Source organism: Trachypithecus francoisi, unplaced genomic scaffold, assembly GCF_009764315.1.
Source record: "Trachypithecus francoisi isolate TF-2019V2 unplaced genomic scaffold, Tfra_2.0 Lachesis_group21, whole genome shotgun sequence".
Lineage (NCBI taxonomy): Eukaryota > Metazoa > Chordata > Mammalia > Primates > Cercopithecidae > Trachypithecus > Trachypithecus francoisi.
In genome coordinates, this window is record NW_022681467.1 from 26,426,582 (window position 1) to 26,433,559 (window position 6,978).

Below are 6,978 nucleotides of genomic sequence, written 5' to 3' on the forward strand. Positions count from 1 at the left end.
ACTCTCTCCTTCCCTTTATTTTGGTATTTACCCAAAAATCTTCCCTAGCTACTCCATCTGAAATTTCACAGACACACATATATCCAGCATTTCACATCCGCCTTCCTGGCTTCATTTTTTTTTCTTCCCAGCATCTATTACTGTCTAACGGAGCATATTTTACTTAGTTATGTTTTTCTGGGTCTGTTTTCCTCTCCTAGAGGGCAGTTTGTTTGTTTTGCTCACTGCTGTGTTCCTGGTGTCTAGCACAGTTCCAAACACGTAATGGAGGCTCCATATGTTGAATGAAGGAGTGAACCTGATCTTCATCTGGGATAATTTTTCTTTCCTTTTTTCTTTTTTCTTTTCTTTTCTTTTTTTTTTTTTTTGAGACAAGAGTCTCGCTCTGTCGCCCAGGCTGGAGTGCAGTGGCGCGATCTCAGCTTACTGCAAGGTCCGCCTCCCGAGTTCATCATTCTCCTGCCTCAGCCTCCCGAGTAGCTGGGACTACGGGCGCCCGCCACCAGGTCCGGCTAATTTTTTGTATTTTTAGTAGAGACGAGAGTTCACCGTGTTAGCCAGGATGGTCTCGATCTCCTGACCTCGTGATCCGCCTGGCTCGGCCTCCCAAAGTGCTGGGATTACAGGCATGAACCACCGCGCCCGGCCCATCTGTGATAATTTTTCTTTTGCCTGAAACGCATCTCTTAAGACAATGTTTTTCAACCTTGGCTGTACATTTGAATGGCCTGGGGCAAGCTTTTTTTTTTTTTTGAAACGGAGTTTCACTCGTGTTGCTCAGGCTGGAGTGCAGTGGGGTAATCATGGCTCACTACAGCCTCCAACTCCTGGGCTCAGCTTCCCGAGTAGCTGCAACCACGGGCACGTGCCACCACACTTGGCTAATTTTTGTAGAGACAGGGTTTGGTCATGTTCCCCAGGCTGGTCTTGAACTCGTGGGCTCAAGAGATCTGCCCACCTCGGCCTCCCAAAATGCTGGGAAATGGTTGCTGTTGAGACATCATCACCTGTCAATCTAACTGCTGTTCTTTTTATAAACAACTTTATTGAGATATAATTTATATGCCATAAAATCCACCCACTTAAAATATACAATTTAATAGTTTTTAGTAACATTTACAGAATTGTGCACCCATCACCACAATCAAATTTTAGAACATTTTTGGCTGGGCATGGTGGCTCACACCTGCAATCCCAGCACTTTGGGAGGCTGAGGCGGGCGGATCACTTGAGGTCCGGAGTTCGAGACCAGCCTGGCCAACATGGTGAAACCCTGTCTCTACTAAAAATGCAAAAATTAGCCAGGTGTGTGGTAGTGGGCATCTGTAATCCTAGCTACTGCGGAGCCTGAGGCATGAGAATTGCTTGAACCCGGGAGGTGGAGGTTGCAGTGAGCTGAGATCGCACCATTGTACTCCAGCCTGCATGATAAAGTGAGATTCCATAAGAGAAAGAAAGAAAGAAAGAAGAAAGAAGAAAGAAAGAAGAAAGAAAGAAAGAAAGAAAGAAGAAGGAAGGAAGGAAGGAAGGAAGGAAGGAAGGAAAGAAAAGAAAGAAAGAAAGAAAGAAGAGAAAGGAAGGAAGGAAAGAGGGAAGGAAGGAAGGAAGGAAGGGGAAAGGAAAGGAAGGGAGGGAAGGGAGGGAAGGGAAGGAAGAGAAGGAAGGGAAGAAGGAAGGAAGGAAAGAAGGAAGGAAGGAAGGAAGGGAGAGAAAGAGAGAGAGAAAGAAAAGAGGGAGGGAGAAAGGGAGGGAAAGAGAAAGAAAGAAAGAGAGAGAAAGAAAGAAAATTTTTATCACCCCAAAATAGACCTGTACTCATTAGCAGACATTCACTCTTCCCCATCCTCCAACTGACAGCACTAATATACTTTATATTTCTATAGACTTTCCTCTTCTTGATATTTTATAGAAATTAGATCTTACTCATGGGCCACAGTGGCTCGTGCCAGTAATCCCAGCACTTGGGGAGGCCAAGCCGGGTGGATCGCTTGAGCCCAGGAATTCAAGACCAGCCTGGGCAACATGGTGAAACTCCATCTCTACAAAAAATACAAAAATTAGCCGAGTGGGATGGTGTGCACCTGTAGAGCAGTGATCACCCCACTGCACTGCAGCCTGGGTGACAGAGTGAGACCCTGTCTCAAAAAGAAAATTAGGCTTTGGCAATATGTGAACCTTTGTGACTGGCTTCTTTCACTTGGCATAACACTGGGGTTTTTCTTGACATAATGTTTTTGAGGTTTATCCATGTGGTAGTACTGGGTATTTTTTATTTTTTGTTGTTGTTTGGGGATTTTTTTAATTTGTTTTGTTTTTTGTTATTAGAATCTCTGATTCTTTTCCTCTGAGTGCTTTTAAGAATTTTTTAAAATATTTAAAAAATATTTTAAATGGGTTTTTTTTTGCATTTTTACTATGATGTGTCTATGTGTGAAATTTATGGAGTTTCTTGAATCTGTGATTGGTGTCTGATTTCTGTCTCACTAATTCCCTCTTTAGCCATGTCTAATTTGCTGTTTAGCCCATCTTTTAAATTTAATTTTTGTGTATCTGTGTGTGTGTGATGGAGTTTCACTCTTATTACCCAGGCTGAAGTGCAAATGGCACGATCTTGGCTCACTGCAACCTCCGCCTCCTGATTCTCTTGCCTCAGCCTCCTGAGTAGCTGGGATTACAGTCGTCTGCCACCACTCCTGGCTAATTTTTTGTATTTTTGGTAGAGACTGGGTTTCACCATGTTGGCCAGGCTGATCTTGAACTCCTGACCTCAGGTGATCCATGCGCCTCGGCCCCGCAAAGGGCTGGGATTACAGGCATGAGCCACCACACCTGGCCAACATTTTGTTTTGTAATCTGCATCTGATAATACTGATATGCAAACTCTGGGCATATTTGTTTCTGTCCATTTTCACTCCTATTGTCTTGTTTTCTCCTAATGACCCTGCTGATTTATTATGGTCATGTACCATCAGCCCTGAGTTACCTGCACATACTTATATTGGGGGCAGCTATATTGTTTCAGGTTTTCTGGTGTCAGCCTTGGCCCTTCACGGGAAGAGCTGGCATTCAACTTGAACACCCTTCACCTCAGTGAGTAGACTCTAGTCATTCAAACTTGGGTTCCAATCTCAGTGCTACAGTTCACTATCTCTGTGACCCTGGACAAAGATTCCCCCATCTGGGCCTCAGTTTCTTTCTCTGTACAGTGGTGATTATAATGGCTCCTCCCACATAGGCTGTTGTGAGAATCTGTACAAGTTATTAATTATTGATACATAGCAAATTTCCCAAAATTAACAGCTTAAAACAGCAATAAACATGTATGCTGTTACACAGTTTCTGTGGGTTAGGAGCTGAGGAGCAGCTACATAGATGGTTCTGACTCAGGGTCTCTCATGAAGTTGTAGTTAAGATGTCAGCTGGGGCTGCAGTCATCTGAAGTCTTGACTGGGGCTGGAGGATCGACCCAAGAAAGCTCTCTCATGTGCCTGGGTGGTGCTGGTTATTTGCAGAATGCCTACGTTCCTCACCACGTATACGTTTCCACAGGGGTAATTGAGTGTACTCACAACATGGCAGCTGGCTCTCCCCAGAGCAGATGATCCAGAAAAGCAAAGCAGAAACCATAACGTATTTTATGACCTAATCTTAAAAGTCATACTTTCTCATTTCACAATATCCTGTTAATTACACCGGTCAGCCCAGCTCAGGATAGGGTGGAACTGTTCAAAGGCGTGAATACCAGCTAGTGAAGGCCACTGGGGGCCATTTGGCTGTCACATATGAAGTGAGATGATGTAGGTAAAGCACTCAGAGCCATGTCTGGCATGTGCTATGTGTTCATCCCAATCAGTGTCCTGGCTTTGCTCTAGGCAGTTGGAATCTGTACAGGAACAACTTTTATTCAATCATTCCACAAACATTTATTGAGCACCCCTGTGTACCAGGCACTGTTCTAGGAACTGGGGGAACAGTTATAAACAAAACATAGTCCCTGGCCTTGTGAAACTCAAAAAAACATAAAATACACTGCCTGGTGGTGCTCAGCGCTATGAAGAAGCATAAAGCCAGGTGAGGGAAGAGCGAACAATGAGGAAATGAGGCCTGGGTGTCTTTCTCCATGGTTCTGGTACAACTGTAATGGTGACTTAGATTCTGACCTCTGCTAAAGCCCTCCCTCCCCTGTGAGTGCATCCTGGCATCACAGGCATGTAAAATTTATACCCATTTTACATCTAGGCTAAAATCAAACTGGTCCAGAGAAGAGCTGAAATAAGATTTGAGTCCCCAAGGAGTCCGAATTTCTTCAAATACAGAGGTTCTCCAACTTGGAGGCCCAGCAGCATCACCCAGGGAGCTTGTTAAGATGCAGGAGCCCAGATGTTCTGACTCTCTAGGTTGGGGGAGGGTCCAGGGATCTGCATTTTTTTTTTTTTTTTTTTTCAGACAGAGTCTGGCTCTGTCTCCCAGGCTGGAGTGCAGTGGCCGGATCTCAGCTCACTGCAAGCTCCACCTCCCGGGTTTACGCCATTCTCCTGCCTCAGCCTCCTAAGTAGCTGGGACTACAGGCGCCCGCCACCTCGCCCGGCTAGTTTTTGTATTTTTAGTAGAGATGGGGTTTCACCGTGTTAGCCAGGATGGTCTCGATCTCCTGACCTTGTGATCCGCCCGTCTCGGCCTCCCAAAGTGCTGGGATTACAGGCTTGAGCCACCGCACCCGGCCCAGGGATCTGCATTTTAAACAAGCACCCCAGGGATGGATGCAGGAGATCAACCAATCACATTTGAGAAATGTTCTGGTTGTGGGTAGTTGTCATGCCTGTAAACCCAGTGCTTTGGGAGGCCAAGGCAGGAGGATCATTTAAGGCCAGGCATTCAAGACCAGCCTGGGCAACATAGTGAGGCCCCTGTCTCTACAAAACAAATTTTTTAAAAATTAGCCAGGTGTGGTGGCACTCACTTGTGCTCCCAGCTACTCAGGAAGCTGAGGGGGGTATAGCTTGAGCCCAGGTGTTCAAGGCTGCAGCGAGCCATGATCATACCACTGTACTCCAGCCTGGGTGGCAGAGTGAGACCCTGTCTTTTTTTTTTTTGAGATGGAGTTTCACTCTTGTCACCCAAGCTGGAGTGCAATGGTGCGATCTTAGCTCATTGCAACCTCTGCCTCCCGACCCTGTCTTTTTTAAAAAAAGACACCCTGTTCTGAGGGCTTAGTGGCCAGGCAGGGCTCTAGGTCCAGCCTCAAGTGATGGATAGGGCTTAGCCATGCAGAAAGAAGAAGAACAGCTGGAGATCTAGAGACACCAAGCAATTTACCCAGGGGCATACAACCTGTAGGGACAGTTTTAGGTGCACATCATCTTATTTGATCAAATATATCTCATGTTGTACAGTAGTTCCCCACTCCCACCCCCATGATCTGTGGTTTTGCTTTCTGCAATTTCAGTTACCTGCAGCCAACCACGTGATGAAATCTCATGCCATCCTGCACTATTCCACCTAGGATGTGAATCATCCCTTTTCCACTGTATCCGTATTGTAGACGTTATCCACCGTTAATCATCAACATCATCTGCTCCTGACATCCAACCATGGTCATTGTCACGGCTTCATGATCCTGGATCACCCAAAGGAGATGATTCTCCTTCTGACGTATCGTCAGGTCAGTAGTAGCCTAATGCTAGATCACAATGCCCATGTCATTCATTTACCATCATCTCATCATGTAGGCATTTTATTATCTCCCATCATCACAAGAAGGGTGAATACAGAGCAATAGGACATTTTGAGGGAGAGACCACATTCACATAACTTGTATTACAACATACTGTTATAACTGTTCTATTTATTGTTAACTCTTTTTTTTTTTTTTTTTTTTTTGAGGTGGAGTCTCACTCTGTTGCCAAGCTAGAGTGCAGTGGCCTGATCTCGGCTCACTGCAAACTCCACCTCCTGGGTTCAGGTGATTCTCCTGCCTCAGCCTCCCAAGTAGCTGGGATTACAGGCATGTGCCACCACGCCCAGCTAATTTTTGTATTTTTAGTAGAGACGGAGTTTCACCATGTTGGTCAGGATGATCTCGATCTCTTGACCTCGTGAGCCGCCCACCTCAGCCTCCCAAAGTGCTGGGATTACAGGCGTGAGCCACTGTGCCCGGCTGTTGTTAACTTTTAATTTGTAAGAGTTTAATTTACAAATTAAATTTTATCATAGGTATGTGTATATAGTAAAAAACATGGTATATACAGAATTCTATACTATCTGTGGTTTCAGGCATCCACCGGGGGTCTTGGAATGTATCCCCCCTGGATAAGTGGGACCATTGTACGTTGAAAAACAAGACCACACATTATTTTCAGCTCCTCCCATCAAGAGAAGGAATCTATTTGCCTACATCCTGAATTTGACATGAAATTTGACACGCTATTTGATATGCTTTGATGCTAGTGCAGCTTGAATACTGGAATTTGTCCTCTCTTGTTGCTTTCTGAAACTCTGAGACCACTATAGGAAGGAGTGGGCTATGCCTGTTGCAGGATGAGGCCACGTGGAGCAGAGAAGAGTCTTCCTGGCAAGGTAGACATTTGAGCTGCTTGCTGCCTGCAGCTGCAGGAGTGACCCAGCAGAATTCAGCCCAAATTGTCAACCTACAGGATCATAAACTACTGTTTGGGGTTTGTAATGCAGCAGACTGACATGGCCTTGTTACTGGTGGAGAATCTTTTTCCTCCCTTCACTAGGGGCAAATTTTCCTTCGTCATAGTAATTAACACTATCTACCAGACAAACTCCAAATCTGAAAGACTTAACACAAGAAGCTTTATTCCTCACTCAGTGAAATCCAAGGTGGATCTGGTGGTTCTCCTCCAGCTTGTAGCTAAGGGAACTCATAGCCGCAAGGTGGCTGTGGCAGGGGAAGAGAGGGATGAGGCTCACCAGCTCTCCATTGCTTCAGCCTGCCACTCCTACACACACCCC